Below are 25329 nucleotides of genomic sequence, written 5' to 3'. Positions count from 1 at the left end.
GTGGGCCAAATAAAAGGAGCCACCCCGATATTTGGCAGTATTTATTAGATTTTAAGAAAATAAAAAAACAGGTCAATTTTTGATCTAAGGGGGACACATTTTTACGGTACAAACATCTGTCACTTGTAAACTCCCTCCCTTCCACTTCCCCCACCCCTTATTTTTGAATAGGGAATAGGGGTCGTGTGCTAGCTCATTTGAAAGGATATTCAATTCTCTATTCAGTAATATCAACATTGACATAAAAATTTATACAGGGTGTCCAAGAAAAATTATTTTATATTAAATTAATTGACACAAAAAGAAGAATGTATGTAATTTATTTAACTCAGAATACATTCTACTGATGATAAAAAAGAGAAAACAATGTTTATTTGATAAATAAACACTGTTTGTTGCTTAAATTCAATATTCAACCTACCAAGAGGCAGATGGGTGGAAGCTTGAACATTAAAATTAAGCAAACAGCAGTGTCTATTTATCAAAAAACATTTTTTTCTGTTTTCTGTCAGCAGTAGAATGTGTTCTGAGTTAAATAAATTACATACAGTCTTCTTTTTGTGTAAATTAATTTAATTCAAAATAATTTTTCTTGGACACCCTGTATACATTTTTAAGTCGATGTTGATATTACTGAATAGAGAATGGAATAACCTTTCAAATGAGCTAGCACACAACCCCTATTCCCTATTTAAAAATAAGGGGTGGGGAAGTGGAAGGGAAGGAGTTGACAAATGACAGATGTTTGTATCGTAAAAATGTGTCCCCCTTAGATCAAAAATTGACCTGTTTTTTTATTTTCTTAAAATCTAATAAATACTGCCAAATATCGGGGTGGCTCCTTTTATTTGGCCCACTCTGTATATATATATATATATATATATATATATATACATATATATATATATATATATATATATATATATATATATATATATATACATATATATATATATATATATATATATATATATATATATATATATATATATATATATATATATATATATATATATATATTGATGCACGTTAAGTTGTGACTTCCGGTATACAGAAGAGGCTGTCCGACTTCCACCTTTTCTACTAGGAATTATTTTTTAAAAATTGTGTATTTGGTAAAAGGGGGCTTATAAAATGGGTCTACCTATTGAGGGGAAAGGATTTACCAAAATAAATTTTGTATATATATACGTATATACCGAAGCGTACAGCATACGTTATGGCTTCCATATATAGGGTAGTTCAAGGCGCGTTGTCACTTCCAGCGGTGTTGTCATATTTTGGAAGTCACAACGACTCGTCTGCTAGATTTACCTCCTATTTTGAGCGTAATGTGTGATCTTTTGAAACTTTTACTGTGAATACAGTTGTCTGTGTTTTAAAGTTGTCTATTTAAATTAAAATATTGATATTCTTTTGATTATACAGGTTTACAAAAAAATACATTTCGGACTATTTGACGAAACCATATGACTAGGGGGGTTTTTGGGGTCGCTGGTTACGAATCCGGGGTTCGCTAACCTCTATCACGTCAGGTAAAGGTTATTTCAAGGACAAATCAAGATAAATCGACAGTCGCTCTGAAAAAGTATATTAGGATGGTTTTGGGGTCGCTTATAACGAATCCCGGATCCGTTGACCTCTATCACGTGTAGCTGAAGGTCATTTCGAGGTCAAATCAAGATAAATCAACACAATCGCTGTGAAAAAGTATATTAGGGTGTTTTTGGGGTCCCTGATCACAAAACTGGGGCCCGTTGAGCTCAACCACGTCAGGTAAAGGCCATTTCAAGGTCAAATCAATTTTGTTAACTCCTCCTGATTTGAACTTGAAATGACCTTTACATGACGTAGTAGAGCTCAACGGACCGCAGTTTTCATGATCAGCGACCCCAAAACTCCCTATACTTTCAGAGCAATTGTGTCAATTTATGTTGATTTGACCTTAAAATGACGTTGAACTAGACGAGATAGAGGTCAGCGGACTCCGGATTCATCTTCAGCGACCCCAAGAACCCCCTAATATACTTTTTCAGAGCGACTGTCGATTTATCTTGATTTGACCTTGAAATGACCTTTACCTGACGCGATAGAGGTGAGCAGACCCCGGATTTGTGATCAGCCACTCCAAAAACCCCCTTGTTATATGGTTTCGTCAAATTGTCCGAAATTTAGTTTTTTTTGTAAACCTGTGTTATTTATGATAATATGATTGATATTTATTTTAACAAAAATACTAATATATTATTATTGCTGTAAAATGGATTTATTGGAATTAATTAAAAAAGTGTTAATAGTAAGTCATTTATTTATGAAAATTATATCAAAAATGTTAATAAATAAATTTGAACTTATAGAAAATTTTAATATTTTTGATTTTATTACAGGCACCGTCCTTTTAATTTTTGATGTACCAATAATAATATGTAATAAAAAATTAAATGGCTAAACCCTCCAGGTTGGGATTACCCGCTAAAAAGCTATCTAGATCCATCTTTCTCGAGCAGATTTTTCCCAATCTGCTACTCGATACTATTGACTATGCTTCTCCATTTCTTTCTATCCTCTTTTGTTTTTCTGCTAGTCTCTAATTCCTGCCCTATATAAATCTTCCTTTAATTCCTGTAACCATTTATTCTAGTTCCTCCGCGTCTCCTTCTAACTCCGGGTCTCCATTGTAAAATTGAGTTTATAGTTGTTGCGCTACCTGCTCTCCATATATGCCCCAACAATCCAACTCTGTGCCCAAATCTGAAAATCTGGAATAATATCTACCCGGGTCGAAACATTTTTTTTTAATATATGAAAATAGTTATTTATGAAACGGAGTGAGTGCTATACATCGCGTAAGTTCGCAAAAAGTACTTCACGCACAATTTCATACAATATTTTATCTACGATAAACAAATAAAAATACTGTAACTCTTCGTCACTGGAATTCATTTCTATTCTACAATTCTTAGAACTGTGACATATAAAAATTCTAATTTCTTTCAAACCACAAAACTGTCAAATTTTTTTTTTTGTAATTTATTGCTCATTATGTCATCACCTCTCTTGTGCTCTGCACAAGAGATCTAAGGTTAGAGCTAAGAATAAGGTTGGCTAGGTGCTACGTTTTCTCGACTCTGTTTTACGGAATGGAAGCTTGGACCTTGAATGCGGCATCAATGAAAAAACTGGAATCATTCGAGATGTGGGTATATAGAAGAATTCTAAAAATATCATGGACAGAACACGTCACAAACAAAGAGGTTCTGAGAAAGGTGAATAAAGAAATGGAAGTCTTAAATACAATTAAAACCAGAAAATTGGAATATCTCGGACATATTACACGTGGAGAGAGATACAACTTGCTCCAACTCATTATGCAGGGAAAGATTCAAGGAAAAAGAAGCATAGGGAGACGCAGAATATCGTGGTTGCACAACCTGAGAGAATGGTACGGATGTACATCAAACGAACTTTTCAGAGCAGCCGTCTCCAAGGTCCGAATAGCTATGATGATTGCCGACCTCCTTCGCGGAGATGGCACTTGAAGAAAAAGAAGATGTCATCACCATGAAACGCGAAAGTTAAGAAAGAATATTTAATTATATGAAAGTGTGTCAAAAACAGTGAGAAAAAGTAAATCCCATTTAAAATACATTGTTACTTCATGCTTACTTTAAAGCACTGCTATCTATAATGACAGTTTTCACAAACTAAAAATTTATATATTATAATATGACATAGAGTAGATAAAAGTCATTTATTAATTATTAATTGATTATAGTCAGAAGAAAATTAGATCATGCACCCCTTGTTTTTTATAATTGTTAACATACTAAATTACATATCTTGGTTCGGCTAATGGATTAAGTCCACAGTCAAGAAATCCGATAGCACACACACATAAATTACATATCCAATAATTATTGTTATCCATTAAATATATCGATGCAGATCGGCCTTATATCGGATCCTCTTCTATTAGTCCGTTGTCCTGCTGACGGTAAAATATTGCAAAACCCATAAATTTTAAAAAACCACTTAAGATTGACATGAAATTTGGCATACACATAGGTAACATATCAAAGAAGAAAATTGATATTGTGCCGATGTTTTCTTTTGCCAAGCAGACATTCCGTTAACATTTTTAGTCACAACATAATATCAATGTTAAAGTATTATTAGAGCAACGCGTTATGGTGTCTCATTTCTTTTAATGACCGACACACAAAATATTTTAATGACGGATCCCACACTAGAACCAGATTTTTATTACCTACTGCTGATAAGGTAAAGAGTTATTAAATATCACTCGTTGTCATCTCTGTGTTAATTTGAAATAATAAAATATAAATATTGTAGTTTTGTATTCTAAAATATTTGGAAAAAATATCTATGTATTTTTTTTTTTTTCATTTAGGTACACATCATTTTAAGGGATTGTCCGGAAGAGTACAGGCTCAGTATATCGGCAAATGAATTTTGTTTTAAATACCGTCCGTATAGAGGAGGTGCTCGTTGGGGATAGGCGCAAAATCTTAGTCCAGTGCTAATTAAATGCATTAATTTTTTTCGAATTCTGAGAAAACTAATAAGTATTTTTGAAAAATTTAAACGCAGAATGGAAGCTTACATTATTACCGAGGGCAGAAAGTCCCTGAAAACTTATATAATGTTTATTTTAATAACTTATATACCTAATATATGTTTATTTTAATAAAGATAATGGGATGAAAAAACAAGAGAAAAGTTAGTGTGATTTTTAATTTCGAATATTTCATTCAAAAGAAACTTTTTTTTATTCTAAGGGATTTTCGGTCCCCCGTAATAATGTTATCTTTCATTCTGGGTGTATGTTTTAAAAAATATTTATTAGTTTTCCCAGGATTCGAAAAAAATAAATGTATTTAAATAGCATTGGACAGAGATTTTGCGCCTACCCCCTTAAGAGAGAGTTTACTGTATTTTATATTATTACTAGAATTTATTACTTTAAACTTTTTATCGCTCTTGATTCATTTTATCGTGTATTTAATTCCATTCAATTGTAATTGTACATTCAATTTTTTTGTAATTTTTACACGTTTTATTACTTTCGAAATAACAATAACTATAAAATCGATTTTTCAGCCTACTTGGGTCAAAAAAATACACAATTTTCGGAAATTTCGTTAAATGAGAACATTTACCTACATTTCTTGTATTTAAGCTTTTAATAAGATTTTTAAAAATAATTTAGATTATTTAATAGATACATTCACCGGCACGAAAAACGGGCACCCCAAAAAATGGGTCATTTTTGATGGCTCGTATCTCCTAAACCTATTCTCCGATTTAAGTATTTCTTTAATATGTTATAGCCTTATTCTTTAACTATATCGCTGTAATAATATTGTTTCTAGACAGGTAAATTATCATTGTATACTGGGCGTACCAATCAAACTGTTTTTTTTTTCAATTTTCACAACACTCTGTGGAATATTCTAGCCTTTATACAATATTGAAATTAAAACCCAACTATAGCCCCAGGTTTTCTTAATGTTCTGTTTGTTATTCATTCGCTTATGTTGGATAATAAAAAAGTTAGGGACTTAAACATGTTCTTTATCAATACATGGTGTTTCTAAATAAGTGCGACAAACTTTAAGGGGTAATTCTTCATGAAAAAATAATGATCGTTTACTTGATAAAGCTATGTCCGCAAATGCTTGCAAATATAAAATTATTTTGCCAAACGATCATTATTTTTTCATGCAGAAATTACCCCTTAAAATTTGTCGCACTTATATTTAGAAACACCTGTATCGATAAAGAACATGGCTAGTTGTTAAAGTCCTTAACTTTTTTATTATCCAACGTAAGCGAATGAATAAAAAAACAGAATGTTAATAAAACCTGGAGCTATAGTTAGGCTTTAATTTAAATATTTTATAAAGGCTAGAATATTCCACAGGGTGTTGTGAAAATTGAGAAAAAAACCCAGTTTGATTGATACACCTGGTATACAATGAAAATTTACCTGTCTATCAACAATGTTATCATAGCTATATTGTTAAATAATAAGGCTATAACATATTAAAAACATTACTTAAATCGGACCAAAGGTTTGGGAGATACGAGACATCAAAAATTACCCATTTTTTAGGGTGCCCGTTTTTCGTGCCGGTGAGTGTAGATTAAATTATAAGTTCACTGTAAAAAAGGAAGTAAACAAAAACACGAGAAAAATGAATTTATATAAGTAAATAGGTAAGTAAATATTATAGATTGAAATAAGTACAGAAAATATATAATTATAGAGATATATAATCACTTATTGTACCTTCATTTAAGGCTAACTTTAAAAGTAAAGCAGATCTGCTATTATTCATGTTTAAAAACAAAAGGCACACAAAACACTAAGTACGATTAGGACCGCAAATCTACAACAGATAAATGTCTGGAAACCGTTACACAGGGTTGCCAAAAAACGGAAGTCACACCGAGCGGTGTGGTATACGGAAGACGCTACGCGTTGTGTACATAACCTGTATAGTAGCACGGGAGCGACACTAGCGCTGGTGATATACCGTCGAACTAAAATCTGATCTTATGAGTATGTTAGATACGATATGACTTCCAGCGAAATTTTTAATATAAGCCTTCTGATACCATCTAGTAGCCAAATTCGTAAAAATAAAGGCAAAACGTTGTGACTTCCGAAATCGGAAGTCATAACGGTATATATGAAGTAACAACGTATTACGAGAATCTACTTTGGAAGTCACATGGATACATGTATCAATATATATATATATATATATATATATATATATCGGACTGCAACCCTAATAAACTAGTTGTTTGTATATATATATATATATATATATATATATATATATATATATATATATATATATATATATATATATATATATATATATATATATATATATATCAAGCAGTAATTCTTGAGGATGCAGTCAATTTTTGGCCCAGAAGACAAAGAAAACTCTTTGACTTACTGTCAAGCTTTCGAATTTATTTTAATTCTTTTTCAAGACATCTGTTGACAAAAATATACAAATATAAAAATTATGTACTTACAATTTTCTTAATTACTTACTAGTCGTGAGATTACATTGGAAAAATTAGGAACTTTACTAAAAGGACAATCATGCACATATAAAAACTCATTTTAAATACTTCAATTATGTTGTCATGTTTGAAATATGTCACGAAATATATAAAGTGTATATACTTTATGTAGAAGGAAAGTAAAACTAGTAACAATATAAATTTTTATTAGATTTTATTAGTTTGATATATGAAAAATAAATTAAGTTCAATTAGTCCAGTCAATTTGTCTAAAGTATATATTAATTTTGATGTTTGATTGTATAATAGAAAATCAGATTATGATGTGCTAATTTTTTTGTTGATATGCTAATATGTAACAATAAATGTTACTTAATTTGTCTATATCGGATTTTCTATTTATACATTTTTTATTTTTTTGTATATGTGTCATTTCTATAAATAACCTCTTCTGTTCATTTTTTACCCTCTGTAGGATTGACGCTTGTGAAAAGTTAAATGTATGATTTAAATTAATTGAGTGGTCGGCTAACGCACAAGCTTGTGATTTATTTGTGTTAATATCACTTCTGTGAGAAATTATTCTACTGTGTAATGTTTATATATATATATATATATATAATAATAATAAAATTGTAAGTACATAATTTTTATATTTGTATATTTTTGTCAACAGATGTCTTGAAAAAGAATTAAAATAAATTCGAAAGCTTGACAGTAAGTCAAAGAGTTTTCTTTGTCTTGTGGGCCAAAAATTGACTGCATCCTCAAGAATTACTGCTTGATATTTAAATACACAGTCAAGAATACCATAATCTTATAAATATATATATATATATATATATATATATATATATATATATATATATATATATATATATATATATATATATATATATATATTTATGAAAAAAAAACAAAAGATGTAGATCTTTGAAACACACTCAGTGATCAAAAGATCCACAGGTACTGGTTTAACGACCACTCGTACGAAATCAAACAAATGAAATAGAGAATGTGGAAAAATCCCCTTACGAACAACTCACACATCCACTATTTCTGGCTGGGAAAAATTTTTCGAATAGAATCAAAGATCCAAACACCAGTTCTTAGAAATGTGTTTCGCCCTCTTCAACCTCCGTGGGCTCATCGGTAAAGATGAGATGAGATAAAGTTGAGATAAATAAATCATATAAAGATGAGATAAAGCTCATCGGTCGTTAAACCAGTACCTGTGGATCTTTTGATCACTGAGTGTGTTTCAAAGATCTACATCTTTTGTTTTTTCATAAACATTATCTTACTTACTCTAAAGTAATTAGGGAATTAAAACTTGAGACTGTCATTTTCAGGTTGGGCGTAGATTTACGCTCCTGTTATGTCTATGTCTCGGATGTTGTTTTTTGATGGAATGTGTCTAAAGATATTCAACCTCTCATCTTTACCGATGAGCCCACGGAGGTTGAAGAGGGCGAAACACATTTCTAAGAACTGGTGTTTGGATCTTTGATTCTATTCGAAAAATTTTTCCCAGCCAGAAATAGTGGATGTGTGAGTTGTTCGTAAGGGGATTTTTCCACATTCTCTATTTCATTTGTTTGATATATATATATATATATATATATATATATATATATATATATATATATATATATATATATATATCTATATATGTATATCTATATATATATATATATATACAGGGTGGTTCATCTTATTCGCCTCGGTCTCTGTACACAAAACCACTTGATATTTTAAAAAAATTTCTTCACAGAAATATACAGGGCCTTTAATACTACAACCTAAAAATAATGTGAATTATACAGGGTGTTCCAAAAAAGAGTGGTATATCAAAGTTATATTTTTTCTTATGAAATGCCCTATATCTGATGACATTATTGAATTGACCTTAAAAAATAAGCTATACTTTCATAAGGGTTCCCTATACCTAAATACAGGGTGTTTTGATTTATTTCGATTTTTATAAAAATGTAAGGTTTTAGAAAAAAATAAATATCTACGAATCTAAAAAGCAGTAACAAATTCTTTCTTGGATCTTAATAATAGACTATTTAGCATACTTAAACAGATGCTTATTGCAACAAAATTCTTACAGGGTGGTCAAAATATGAGATTGTTCTATTAACAAATTCAAGCTGTAATAACTTACTTATTTTAAATGGAACACCCTGTATCTTACTAGTCTATCGCGTAGAAAATTTACTTAGCTTTCAGTTTTTACTAGGGTTTCCTATACCTATCTTTTTACAGGGTGGTCAAAATATTAGATTGTTCTATTAACAAATTCAAGCTGTAATAACTTACTTATTTTAAATGGAACACCCTATATCTTACTAGTCTATCGAGTAGAAAATTTACTTAGCTTTCAATTCTTATTAGGGTTGCCTATACCTATCTCCCTTCATTTTTTAAATATTTAAAGATTTCCTAATTTGTAAGCTTTAAAAATTAGAATTAAGTACCTATGTCGTGGTTATGTACAACACATCACCAATACCGGCAATATACTTAATTATCTTAGTCAAGATAGTTTCATTAATAAAATTCACATTTTTATCATTTAATTACACAGAGTGTTCTTATTCTAAATGACCTACTCGATATTCTATTCTTTATAGTGGAAGATATTTGAAATCTCTTCAATTCCATGTTAACATTCTCAATGCACATGTTATTCTGTAGATACAAATTCCCATGTTATTCTATAAATACCCATTTTTACATATTTTTGTACAATAGGCTCGTTTTCGTCAAAGTAGCCATTACATTTAATTGTTTGTAATTGCGATTTAAAGATTCAAACAAAAAGTGGCGTTCTTAAATTTACTTAATAACCGTTGGGTTTAGATATGGAAAATACTTATACGGAATGAAATATAATTTAAATATCTTCCAGAATACGGCATCTAATATAGGGTATGCAGTTTAAAATAAACGTATTAGTCAATTTCACATGTAGGCCAAAATCAACTAAAATAATACAACACTCTGTGTGACCACATGATTACACTGAAAATTTCATTAATGACAGTATCTTGTCTAAGTATATTGCCGGTGTTGATGATGTGTTGTACATAAACACGACATAATAGGTACTTATGTAATTCTAATTTTTAAAGCTTACAAATTAGGAAATCTTTAAATATTTAAAAAATGAAGGGAGATAGGTATAGGAAACCCTAATAAGAATTGAAAGCTAAGTAAACTTTCTACTCGATAGACTAGTAAGATACAGGGTGTTCCATTTAAAATAAGTAAGTTATTACAGCTTGAATTTGTTAATAGAACAATCTAATATTTTGACCGCCCTGTAAAAAGATAGGTATAGGAAACTCTAGTACAAATTGAAAGCTAAGTAAATTTTCTACGCAATAGACTAGTAAGATACAGGGTGTTCCATTTAAAATAAGTAAGTTATTACAGCTTGAATTTGTTAATAGAACAATCTCATATTTTGACCACCCTGTAAGAAATTTTGTTGCAATAAGCATCTGTTTAAGTATGCTAAATAGTCTTTTATTAAGATCCAAGAAAGAATTAGTTACTGCTTCTCAGGTTGGTAGATATTTATTTTTTTCTAAAACCTTACATTTTTATAAAAATCGAAATAAATCAAAACACCCTGTATTTAGGTATAGGGAACCCTTATGAAAGTATAGCTTATTTTTTAAGGTCAATTCAATAATGTCATCAGATATAGGGCATTCCATAAGAAAAAATATAACTTTGATACACCACTCTTTTTTGGAACACCCTGTATAATTCACATTATTTTTAGGTTGTAGTATTAAAGACCCTGTATATTTCTGTGAAGAAATTTTTTTAAAATATCAAGTGGTTTTCCGTACAGAGACCGAGGCGAATAAGATGAACCACCCTGTATATATATATATATATATATATATATATATATATATATATATATATATATATATATATATATACATCCCGCTATCATTATGTCATCTTTTCATGTTGCAGTCATTTGGCATCACCAAGAAATACTATCATTTTCGAATTTTAATTCGTGTATGTTTGTTGAGCGCATTTTTTAACGCCCTGTATCGTTCTCAGTTTTCTAAAATTTTAATTTTAAAAATTTAAATTATATACAAAAATTTTTACACTTCATAACCATTTTGACTTCCACCACATAAAAATGTGTATTTCCCATCATTTTGCCGCTTTTCGACGTTGCCACGAGTTAAAAATACCGATCTTTTGAGGACAGGTAGAAAAGGTCTATTGTAAACTTAGACGATGGAATATTTTGGTAAAATATTCCATCCTCTCAGATTATAAACTACATAAAAGGTAGGTTCTTTACCTGTTCATCTGGATTACCAAGCAAGGGTCTAAATATTTTACGAGTTGAATTGTGTTTATTTGATTTCATCTGTTAAATTAAAATTTCTCATACCGACTTAAAATATTTGTTTGAAAAATTCATTTTATATTTTCGTTTAATTTACTTAGGGTTTTTGGTCAGAATTTTGAAGAAACGCTTGGTTTGACATAAAATTTGGGACACGTACCTATAGCTAATATGTTAAAGAAAAAAAGTGATATTGTGCCGATATGTGCTTTTGATCTGGAGGTGAGTTTCGTCGGTTATAGGGTATGAAAACAAATACGTTCAAATAAGTCCGGAATTGGATAAACTGACTAATTCTAAGCAACTTCTATTTTATAGCGTTTTTCACTAAGTCAATACTTTTAGAGATATTTGCGAGTGAATATGTTCATTTTTCAACAAAAAAAAAAAAACGTTTTTATACGGTTTTTCGCAAATAACTCAAAAAGTAGGTACTTTATTGAAAAAAAATTAGCAAATAGTAAATATAGCTTATAAAAAAGTGAAAAAATGGTATATGTGTCAGGTCTGTAGACCCAGTAGAAGCAGAGTTATTGCTAAGCTTTGTTTTAAAACCAAGAGGAGTAGGTAAACTAAATGGCAGATTCACACCCAAGAAAGTCACTAGAAATATCATCAGATAAATCTTCTTTTTTGGTTGATCATATCGGCCTTTGACGGTAATCTTGACTAAAAATCTAAAAATAAAAGGAAGAACGCAGAAAATACAAAAATTGCTGATAAAATAAATAAACTAACCTATGAAATGCCAATAGTGTCAAAATTTGATATGAGTAAAATTGCCTGAGGTTGTACCAATTACAAACAAGGTGTACGGCGCGGGAAATTTGAATGACTCCTCTTGTTTAAAAACAGACTATAGTGAAAAATAAGCTCTTATATCTCAAATTCCAAATCGAATATTTTAACGTGAAATAAAAAAAATGAAACACTTTTCTGGGAAAACTTATTACAACTTTCTTAAAGTGTTTAACCCTGCTGTCCTGTTCGGGTCTATTTGACCCAAAAAATAATTTATTTCTTATTTTACAAATTATTACGCGGCGTAACGATTTGGTGTTTCGTGACTTTATTACCTAATATGAGGTCTTTGGATTGCATATGAGATAAACTATCAACTTTCTGATTTTGTTGATTAAAATGAAATTGTTACCTACGGTACGTTCGGGTCAATGTGACCCGCTTATTTAAACCGTTCAAAATTGCCTGTGTATGTGTGTTTAGTTGGCAGTATTCTATATTGGCAGTACCTGTGTGTTTGTCAGCCGGATACGTCTGTAAATAAAAACAGGTTTTTGCAAGCTAAGACTTGTAAAATAAACTGTAGTATAGCTGGACGAAGTTGCACACCAAATTATATATATGACCAACATGGACGGACAGCATGTCTTTGGAACCAACTGAAAAGACATGAGTAAAGTTGTTGGTTTCCAAGCATATAAAAGACAATCAACAATGTCACTTGATGTATTTACAAAAAGTTTGCATGTAATACGTTTTGATAACAAAACTACTAGACAGGATAGGAGGCGTTTTCATAAACTTGCTGCAATACGTGAAATGTATGAAAGATAGGTAGAAAATGTACCAAAACTTTTTAACCCTGATGAAAATGTTACCGTCGATAAGCAACTAGTTGCCTTTAGAGGCCGCTCTCCCTTCAAATGGTACATTCCAAGCAAGCCAGCGAAATATGCTACAAAAGTTTGGGTTATTTTTGTAATTATGAACAGTAAAACTTCTTATGCTCTAAAATTGCAGATCTATACAGGAATGCGTGTGATGTGTGACTTGGGTAGTGATTTGGAAGGCCACAATATTACGTGTAATAACTTTTTTACACCTTAAAATCTAGGACAATTTCTTCTAAAACAAAGTAGATACAATTCCGGGGATTATAAGTAAAATAAACCGGACCTTTCAGCAAAAATCTCGAGTAAAGAAGTTCATAGCTCGTCTTTTTGCTTCATGCAAGATACCACTGTTGTTGACAATATTCCTAAAAATAATAGAAATATTGTTCTTATGAGTACTTTGCATCATGAATCGATGCATTATGCATCACTTTCATCAAATGAAAAAGCCCCAAATTATTTTAGATTACCATTCCAATAAGGGAGCAGTGGATACTCTAGATTAGCTTGCTGAAACGTATACATGTGAGAAGAGATAAATCACTGGCCAGTGATTCTTTTTCTACTCTGCTGGACATTTCTGCCTACATCGGGTTTGTGTTATGGGCATCAATAAATATCCAATGGAATACCAATAAATTGAGAAAACGGCGAATTTTCTTAAGGAATTGGGAAAAAACTAATGAAACCATTCATCATTTCCAGAAAAATATACCAATAACTAAAGGCTCTCACGAACTGGTAAAAAGGATATGAGCAGGAACAAGTAGACAAGATGGAAATGCTAGTGAACCTTCTATGGACAATCTAACTCCGCCTGCTAAATGAGCACGCTGTAAAGTTGCCCTAAAAACGATAACAAGACTATGTAATTATTATGTTGTATATATCACAGACATATTTGTAAAATACATTTTTTTATTACTGTCCCAGTTGTAACTTAATTAAATTTTTGTAGATATTTGTTACTAGGCTTTTTTGAAAGAAAAAATTACTTTTATTTTTGTTAATAAAGTTTAATTTGCATTAACAACATATTTTTTGTTTAATTAACCATAATTTCTTGTTAATAAAGTTTTATTTATCAGCATTAGCTTATTTAATTTCGATTAAGGAGCGTAAACTATAGTTGGGTCATATTGACCCGAACAGTACATTTGTGTAGTTGACTCGAACGGGACAGCAGGGTTAAGAAAACGTTTATTTTTATTTTTTTTAAGTTTCCAGCAGCAAGAGTAAGCAGGTTACGCTCAAAATACAGTTGTTCCTTTTTTTTTGGTTAAAAATATTCTAAAAACTCCCTCTAATTAACAGCCCAAATGGAATTAATCGTTACCACTTCACAAGTAACTTTATGTATTGTTTGTGTTTGTAAGTTTCATCAGTTCAAAGTGCTTATTTGTGGAAAAATTTGGTTTTAAAGTAAATTTTTTTAAATCTTTAATTTTGAAAAAAAGACTTTTGTCAAAATAACTTAAAAATTATTAGTGATACCAAATATCTTAAAGAGTAAAAAATGTAGGTGTTGCTTTTTTAAATATTTGGAATTTTTTGATTTTCTGGAAGACAAAAATTGGTTAAGATATGGCTGTTCAAAATTTGCATATACATACTCGTGACTAGTGATTCGTTCGAGGCCTTTCAACAAAACCCCTTTCAAAAATAAGCATTTTGAACCAATGCAACTTACAGATCATATACAGGGTTTCCCCGAAAATAGTGCGTTCCTTAAAGGTATAGATAGAAAGCACAATGTAGAGCAAAAAAGTCTTATAACATTTTATTCTAAATTCAGCCGTTTGACCAAAAAACGAAAATACATTTTGATATGCAAATTGATACTCAATTAGTAAATAAACAAGGGGTCCCATTAGATTAAATTTCACAGTCACAGGTTCTTCTACGCCATGTTGCCAGGTCATATAAATTTATGAAAATAAAAATTTACTCTTATGGAGAACAACGTAATTTTTGTTGAAACGGTTAACTTTAGGAAAAAATGTTACAACACCTTTTTGTTCTAAATTGTGTATTATATCCACACCTTAAAGGAACGCACTATTTTCGGAGACACCCTGTATAAACAATACATTTATCTAAAGTAACGTGTGAAGCGGTAACAATTAATTTTCATGACTTTCTTTTGCCAAAAAAAAAGGGAACGATTTTATTTTCAGCGTAACTTGCTTACTTTTCACGCTAGAAACTGTTTTAAAAACACCAAAAAAAAATTTTTTTTAAACACTTTAAAAGAGTTATGATGAGTGTTTCCCGAAAAGTGCTTTATTTTTTTGGTTATTTTACGTTGAAATATTCGATTTGGTATTTGACGAATAAGAACCTATTTTTCATTAGCTGCAACCCTGCTTCTACTGGGTCTACAGACCTTATACTGACACCTCTTTTTCATAAGCTATATTATTGCTAGGAATATTTTCTTCGATAAAATATGTACATACTTACTTTTTGAGTTATTTGCGAAAATCCGTCCAAAACGTGTTTTTCTATGAAAAATAAACATATTCACTCGCACATACCTCGAAAAGTATTGACCTAAAACTTTTATAGAACTAAATTTGCTTAGAATTAGAATTAGTCAGTTTATCCACTTCCGGATTATTTTGCACGTATGTTTTTTCACCTCCAAGAAGGGGTGAAAGTCACATCCAGGACAACAGAACATATCGGCATAATCTCACTTTTTTCTTTGGCATTTTAGCTACGTGTGTGCCAAATTTTATGTCAATCCAAGCGGTTCTTTAAAATCTGGAGGTTTTGCGATATCCTATCGTGAGTGAATGGAATAATAATTATTACAACGGCAATTATTGCCGTTGTCACTTTTAGATAAGAAGTCATTATCACAATGATATAGTCAGGTTAACTGAATTGTATAATTATTGTTTTTATCATTAAATGTGAAAACCTAGAATTATCCATGTCTGTCCGTCAATAAACACAACTCGTCTATTAGTAGGACAGAAAGAATGACAAATAAGGTGTCAAATGAAAGCCTATAACCAAAATATGATATTACATGTGAGAAGTTTGACCTCGGACTGCCTGTTCCAGAGTTGCAACCGAAAGTACTGTTTTAAATTCGTCGAAATAGTACAAACTATTGGTCAACACGACTAAGAAAGACCAGAACAAATACATACTTCCGGTTTCATGCCTGTCTGTTCGTCCATATCTGTAGGTGAACAAAATTCATCCGTCATATCAGCTGACAAAAAGTTACACGAAGGGTTCAAATATCGACTGCCGGTTCAACTTCCGGTCACTTTTTGTGAAAAATTAGAACTTACGATGTCCAATTGCTTGTTACAATTTTTTTTATAAGTGTTCTACTCTATCTATTCTGACTTTTCATTAACTTACTTAGATCACATATAATTTAATACAGTTTTGATGTCAGGGTCTTCAAAATTTATGTGGTGAGTTCCGGTATGTGATGAATGAAAAACGACTCCATAAGCAGAAGAAAAAAGTGTTCTCAAGACCTTAACAATACATCGACTCACAAGAGCGTTGTGACAGTAGCAAAAATTCGAGTTGGGGTTCTAATTACTTTCTCATGCGGCTTACTCTCCTGACTTGGCCCCCTCCGATTATTAAGTGTTCCCAAATCTGAAGAAATGATGGGCGAGTCACAAAGTTTCACAAAAAAAGCGAATATTTCGCGAAATGAACGTCAGATCGAAAAACTAAAAAATGCGTGTTCAATATTTTTCAAAAGTCTATCGAATGATACCAAAAACGAACCCCCACGGAAAGGGGTGAGGAGTAAATTAAAAATTTTAAATACGAACCCTGCGATATTTCTCGAAATGAACATCAGAGTGCCAGTGTGTGCTTTTTTTCTGGGGATGAGTATCACCCCCTTCTCGAGTGTGAAAAAATATAGGTCCAAATAAGTCCGTAAGTGGATAAACTAATTAAATTCCTTGTAACTTTTGTTTTTAGATGGTTTTTCGCAAATAAATCAAAAAGTAAGTATTTGATCGAAAAACTATTCCTAGCAAATATAAAGCTTATAAAACAGTAAAAAAAATGATGTATGTATGAAGTCTGGACACACAATAAAAACAGAGTTGGAGCTAATCAAAAGTTGGTTCTTATTCGTCAAACTCCAAATCGACTAGTTCAACGTAAAATGTCCAAAAAATAACGCACTTTTCGGGGAAAACCCGCCACAAATTTTTTAAAGAGTTTAAAAAAAGTTTTATTTTTGTTATATAAAAAGTATCTATTCTATCACCATCAGCATCAAAAGTAGACCGGGCAGTATCGTCGCCCCCGCTAGCGAAATTATTCCGATTCGATTTTTTTGCACAAACTTACTCAAAAAGAGGTCCTTATAACATATCCAAAGGGTGCCGGGCGGTGCATTGGTCGAAAAATTGTTTAAAAAATTTTTTTGAAACAAATTCACAAAAACAATTTTTTCATTTCGAACAATTTTTTTTAGATAACTTGTGTCATTCTGGGCTAAAAAGGTGTCTTGCCATTTTTGTTTAAAATTGATTGTTGTCGAGTTATATGCGATTAAAAATTTGAAAAATGCGAAAATGGCCATTTTTAAGTCTTAATAACTCGATTAAAAGTTATTATTATGAAATTAAAAAGTGAGCAGATCAAGTTTCAAACCCTTGCTTCAAGGTCCTTAAGAGATTTTTGTCATTATTTTATTACAAAGCTGTTATTTTTAATTATTAATAATTAGCGCTATAGTCCCGGATTTATCGTCGCCCCTGTTAGTGAAATTATTCCGATTCGATTTTTTTGCACAAACTTACTCAAAAAGAGGTCCTTATAACATATTCACAAGGTGCCGTGGTCGAAAAATTGTTTAAACAATTTTTTAAACAAATCCACAAAAATAATTTTTTCACTTTGAACATTTTTTTTTGGATAATTTTGGACATTCTGAACAAAAAAGGTCTCTTGTCAATTTTCTCTAAAATTGATTGTTGTCGAGTTATACGCGATTTAAAACCTGACAAATGCGAAAATGGCCATATAACTCGACAAAAATCAATTTTAGAGAAAAATCTCAAGATACCTTTTTTGCTCAGAATAACCCAACTTATCTAAAAAATCGATCGTAATGAAAAAATTATTTTTGTGAATTTGTTTAAAAAATTGTTTAAAGTGATACAGTAGCGATCAACAGGTAGCCAAAACGCGTTCCAAGATTGCGGCTGTAATTTTGAATATTTTTTCAAGATATTTGGCACACGTATCCGTAATATAATAAAGAATGGCGGTACAGAGCCCAATTTGAAAAATATATTAGGTAATATTTGAAAATTATTCTGTAATTAAATACAATATTAAAAAAACGAGCCTGTACCGCCATTAAGAAGAACAAAAAAATACACTTTCTTCAAATAAACTTTTTTATCCGATGCCTAGATTTTGTGTCATTTTGGAACTACTAAAATGTTTTATTTCATTAGTCCAAAACAAAATTTAAATTTTTTAATTCGACAAAATATTTCCACGCACAGGCTGTGGTCTGTATTAATTCGAGAACCAAGAGAGACAGCTCATTAACCGCCTTTCATTTTTTCTTAGAAAATAAACGATCTCTACACAAAGTACTTATAGGATAATACGCCGCCGTTATGAAATGATTGTAGGATGTTAAAATGACGAAGGATGTTTTACCCGGAAATCCGAATTTTATATACTTTTGTTATATTTAATACCCTAATAGCACACGACGTCCTTTGGACGTCCAAAATAGGTCAATTTTTGGTCCTAACGTCCATGGACCATAAACGGACGTCCTTTGGACGTCCGACGCTGGACGTACTTCGGGTGTACTAAATATGTACGTCCTTTGGACGTCCGGCGTTGGACGTCCTTCAGGTGGACTAAATATGTACGTCCTTTGGACGTCCGGCGTTGGACGTCCTTCGGGTGGACTAAATATGTACGTCCTTCGGACGTCCGGTGTTGGACGTCCTTCGGGTGGAATAAATATGAACGTCCTTTGGACGTCCGTACTCGGACGAAATACGGACCTTTTCCAATCGTCCATATTGGACATATTCTACCAATAAGGGGATTAAACAGCAAAATTATTTAATAAAATATTAACTTAATTATGTTAATAAAATAGTTTAAATGGAAAAGATTATAAATCATATTTAATTCAAAACTGTATATGTAGTTTAATATCTAATACATGTTTTTGTTTTTATGTAAAGTGTGAAAATCTGATCGGTAAATTATTCGTTATGTCCACTCTACATCAACAATAAATTGAACAAGAAATTGACTAAGTTATTCAAGGCCAAATTTGACGAGTACAAAATGTATGATTTGTAAAAGAAAATGAAGGAATTTGATGAAATAGAACAATTGGATATGTTTTATTTTGTCAAATTTCTTTATTTTCTGTTTATTCACGGCAAAATTGGAAGTAGAATTGTGTTTTGTATAAGCCAAATTTGACCTTGAATAACTTGTCGTCAATTTCTTGTTCAATTATTGTTGATGTAAAGTGGACTTTATAATGTTTTATTATTCCCGTTACCAAGATGATAGAAGTTTGGTGGTTAATTCTAATAAGCAAAAATATAATTTTTATCAATGTATCCTTACTACAGATGAATATTGAGAGCATCTTTTTGAAGTTGAGCGTACGTGTGCCCAAAATAGGTCCAGTTTTAGTCCTAATGCGGATGGACTATAAATGAACGTCCTTCGGACGTTGGACGTACTTACGTGTTGAATAAATATGAACGTCCTTTGGACGTCCATTGGACGTCCGTGCTCGGACGTCCGTTGGACATTGACATCGATCTGTGAGCGTCATCTGCAAAGAAGAAAATCACAAGCCAGGACAACCAATCCAAATAGTGAGTGTTTCAAACTTTTGTGTTGTGTTGTCAAAAGTTTATTTAATTATTTATGTTTTTCCTTACATACTTACATATTTTTTCATGCTTTTTGGTATATTTTTCATATTTTTTACTATATTTCGATAAAAAAATTCTTCGCAGTTTTATCCTAATCAACATCATCATCATTCTATCCAAAAAGGCAAATCGCCAAAATCGCAATTTTATCATAATATGATATGTATATTTGCATTTTACCACATTTTTTCGATGTTTTGAAACATTTTTGTATATCTTTTGTGTATCTATCTATATTTTGTATATCACCCCTCCTCGGGGTGAAACTCACCCCCCAAATTCACATACTAATTTGTAAGTACACATACTTTGTAAGTATGGAATAAAGGTTGCTTAATATTAATCAGTTTATCGTAGTCCGGACTTATTTTGAACGTTTTTCACCCCAGAGAAAGAGTGAAACTCACCCCAGGGCAATAGCACACATTGGCACAATATCACTTTTTTTCTTTGGCATGTTAGCTATGCGTATGCCAAATTTCATGTCAATCCTTTAAAATTTACAGCAAAAACCATCAAAGAATGTAGTAATACTTGTTTTCATGAAGTCGGTGAAAGAGTTTGACAAATCTTTATGGTTGTTAAATATCTTTTAATTTGTGTATTCGATTTTTAAAGGTAGGTACTATATACGTCCATTTGGCACAATAAAAAATAACCTTCGACCGGTACATATTGCTTGTATCGATGCTCGGTGCATTGTTCAGTCATAAATTTTACCTGTCCCTATAGCGTCGGCCGTCGGGTCCTATTGTAAATTATTATAATAATAGTCCGTCTCGGTATTTTATTATTTCTGTCATAAGTACCTACTTATTTATTGTATTCATTTATAGACCTGGATCCCGGGTAATAAAAAAAGTTGATTAACAGCAAGCTGAAAATTTGTTAATAGCTTCACGGTGTCTAGTCGGACAAACTTTGATGTACGGGAATACTGGAACCGGGGAAGTTTTAATTGTGGAACAGGTTAAAAACTTGGAACATCAGACTACCGAAAACGTTCCATGTATTTTGTCGGACAGAACTTCCAATTGATTTGTTACCATTTCATTAAACTCTTATGCAAAAATCAGACTGCGTACCAGTCTACTTTTATTCTCTTAATATTTTTACTTAAAAAAAGTGTACTACAATCATCTCGCTAAACTTAATATAACTGTTTTCGAGATAAACCCATTTTAAATCTGCGATATAACATAATTTTTTGCATAATATTGTAGTTAAATCCGAAAAATCAACTTAAAACCATAATAATAATTGTGCCAATTCTCATTTATGTCATTTATATTTTTGGAGATTTTTATGGTTTATAAGTTATTTTTCGAGTTTAGCGAGACGAATGTAGTATATATTTTTTAAGTAATAATATTAAGAGAATAAAAGTTTTGATTCGAAAAGTATATGTAATGTAGAGTTCCCTCAGCGATGTGATATAATATTATTACAGTATAGCTCCCCGTGCATGACAAGCTTATGGAGGTAGCCCATATAGCCTAGGCTATAATATTATTAAAAAAATCACTTAGATGGGACAATGGCTTTAGGAAATTCGAGACATCAAAAATGGCCCATTTTTAAGGTGGTGCGTTAATTTCTTGGAGAAATGTAATTATAATTTAATGTAAATAATCTAATATCCAATAATTGTAAATTAATATAAGATGTAATATAAGTTCCTTAAAAAATATATTTTTTATTTCCCACAATACATTCTCCACAGGTATAAATATCGTCTCTAGACGTCCACCGAACGTCCTCCCAGGACGTTAGATGGATGATCGGCAGCAATACATTGGACCAAACTGGGACGTCCTATGAAGGCCCAATTGACGTCCACCGAACGTCCCTTCGGACGTTAGGTGGACCTCCATTGGGCGTTTGGCAACGTGGAATTTGGACCAAAATTGGACGTCCTGTTAAGGTCCAATTCACGTCCCCTAAGACGTCCGATTAAGATCCAATTTACTCCGATTAAGGTCCAATTTACGTCCAATTAAGGTCCCATTTACGTCCGATTAAGGTCCAATTTACGTCCGATTAAAGTCCAATTTACGTCCGATTAAGGTTCAATTTACGTCCGATTAAGGTCCAATTTACGTCCGATTAAGGTTCAATTTACGTCCGATTAAGGTCCAATTTACGTCCGATTAGGGTCCAATTTACGTCCCCTAGGACGTCCGATTAAGGTCCAATTTACGTCCGATTAAGATCCAATATATGTCCCCTCGGACATTAGATGGACGTCCAATGGACGTTCGGTAGCGCGACATTTGGACCAAAATAGGACGTATAAAGGACGTTCCTCGTACGAAAACGGACGTCCAATGGACGTCCCTAAAGTCCGTGAAGGACGTCCATTGGACGTCCTTGTGCTATTAGGGTAGGTACCTACCTATAATTCTGGTGATTTTTTAAATCCTCTATTGTTAAGAGAATTTACACCTTTAGCCAAAGTTTTACGATTTTCTAACGGAAATTAACAAGTTATTTTAAATACGCACCAATTATCGATGTTGAAAGGAGTTTTTCAAGTTATAAAAATATTTTGTCTGATCAAAGAATATGTTTCCTCGTAAAGAATTTGGAAAAACACATTGTAGTGAATTATAATCGAAGATATATTTATAGTGATATTGTTGTTTTATTTTAAATAGGTAACTATTGGTAGCAGTTTTTGTAAAAACTGTGAATAAATTGCATATATAAAAAATGATTTTATTTGAAAAATAATAAATAAGATTACTAAATAAGACAGAAAATTTGTGGTTTCCCGAAATGCGCATTTTTTGAATTTTTGTGCATATCTTGCGCATATTTCGTAATTTTTTACCGCATATATATGCAAATATTTCATCAAAATTGATCGCATATAAATCCGCTCCCTAGTCATTGTATTCTGTTGGCTGATTCCAATGATTTGAGCCGCCGTACGACACGTTGGGACCAATGGGAGTGAAGATACGTAACTAATACCTATCAAGAGGTTTACTCAAACTTCTTTTCTGTACTTATACCTACCACTCGGTATAAGTACAAAAAAGAAGTTTGTGTAAACCTTTGCACAACTGTGTAAATACTAAAGAAAAATCTAAAATAATAAAAAAAAATAGTGGAATCCGTGAATCTGTTCTCGAAAAAATTAGCTAAGAAAATGAGCATAATTTTCTATATCCCTAACTTTTGACGAGCAGTTTAGCTTAAATGGGGAAAAGCGGTAAGCTTAGACCAAACACCAGTAGGAGGCATTCAATTAATTGAGGAAAAAAATTAAATGGATAACAATATTCATTTCAGTTATAGAAAAGGCATTGCCCCGCTAGAATGGTTGAAATCACAAGTAACAATTAATAGTCCTACAAAAAAGACAGGCGTTTGAAAGTGATAAGACCATTGAACAATAAGCCTGCGAACTGCCTTTTAAACACATTCTTAAAAATAATCCATAACACAATTAAAAAAAGGTTTGTTAAGAAATTCTTTTATAGACTTCCGAAATTCAACAACTTCTCCTGATTATGTTTAAAAAACGTAAGGAATGCACTAAATGAAAAAAAGAAGAAAAAGATTTATCATACCGTTATACTCTAATATATTCTTACGTTGAATATTTGATGCTTCCCTGTAGAGTATAAAACGGACAGTTGTGTTTTTCCCGTGAGCTGCCTTGTTTAGTCTTCTTTGTCGTTCTATTCGTTAAATCCTATCCTCTCAAGTCACAGCGTCAGAAAGCAGTGGGTATATGCAGTGAACAGGAGGCCTATGTCGAGCAGTGAACGTTGGGGCCCTTTCGCGTTTATCATATGTAGAGAAGTCGCTTGTCAAAACCTGGACGTATGTAATCATATTCTATTTGTTAAATACTCTCACCTAATATGTCATACCATGTGTGTTAATCCATTTTATTTCTACAATTTTAAAGTGTTATTACATGCCGTCATTTTCATTTGTCTACACCATCTTATTCTGCCAGTTAAATCCCATCATTTCAGACGCTGTACGTCACGATTGAACCAATAGAACCGTAGATACAAGACTAAGGCCCTTTTGACATGATGCTGTAATTGATTTTCATACGTCATTGTATTATATTAGTCAAATCCAGTTATTTTAGGTGCTGTACGCCACGATTGGACCAATAGGAGCGAAGATACGTAAATAAGGCCCTTTTGACATATTGCTGTATTTGATTTTTCTGTGTCATTGTATTCTGTTCATTAAACCCTACCATTTGAGCTGCTGTACGTCACAATTGGACCAATAGGACTAGATATACATAACTAGGGCCCTTTTGACTTGTTGCTGTATTTGATTTTTCTGTGTCATTGTATTTTATTTGTCAAGTCCTATTATTTGAGATGCCGTACGTCACGATTGGTCTTATAGGACCGAAGATACGCGACTAAGGCCCTTTTGACATGAGGTTGTATTTGATTTTTCTCTCATTGTATTCTGTTTGTCAAATCCTATCATTTAAGGTGCTATACATCACGATTGGACCAACAGGACCGAAGATACATAACTAAGGCCCTTTTGACATATTGCTTGTTTGATTTTTCTGTGTCACTGTCTTCTATGATGTCTAAGGCATATCTTTGATATGCCCTATTTTTAAATTGGACTTCGTAAGTCCTAGGTTTTCACCCACAAGCTTTTATTTGACACCTCATTTGTCATTCTACCCGGTATAATGGCGGAGGAGTTATATTGGCGGTCGTACGGACCGACAGAAAGAGTACCGAGCTCAAATATCTCACCTTTAGTACCATCCTTGGATTATAAGCTTTCATTTGACACCTCATTTATTATTATAGCTGGTATAATGATAGAGGAGTTACATTCGCGGTCGGACGGACCCACCGACAGACCGCCTAGGTCAAATATCTCACCTTTAGTACCATCCTTGTATTACCAGCTTACATTTGACACCTTATTTGTCATTCTACCTGGTATAATGACGGAGAAGTTATATTCGCGGTCGTACGGACCGACAGAAAGATTGTCTAGGCCAAATATCTCACTTTTAGTACCATCCTTGGATTATAAGCTTTCATTTGACACCTTATTTATCATTCTACTTGGTATAAAGACGCAGAAGTTATAGTCGCGGTCGTACGGACCGGCGGAAAGACAGCTTAGGTCCAATCGCTCACCTGTAGTACCATCATTGGATTATCAGCTTTCATTTGACACCTCATTTGTCATTCTACTTGGTATAAAGACGCAGAAGTTATAGTCGCGGTCGTACGGACCGGCGGAAAGACAGCCTAGGTCAAATCGCTCACCTGTAGTACTATCA

The sequence above is a fragment of the Diabrotica virgifera genome, chromosome 10, assembly GCF_917563875.1.
Source record: "Diabrotica virgifera virgifera chromosome 10, PGI_DIABVI_V3a".
In the NCBI taxonomy this organism is placed as follows: Eukaryota; Metazoa; Arthropoda; class Insecta; order Coleoptera; family Chrysomelidae; genus Diabrotica; species Diabrotica virgifera.
Note: the sequence above shows the minus strand (reverse complement) of the source record.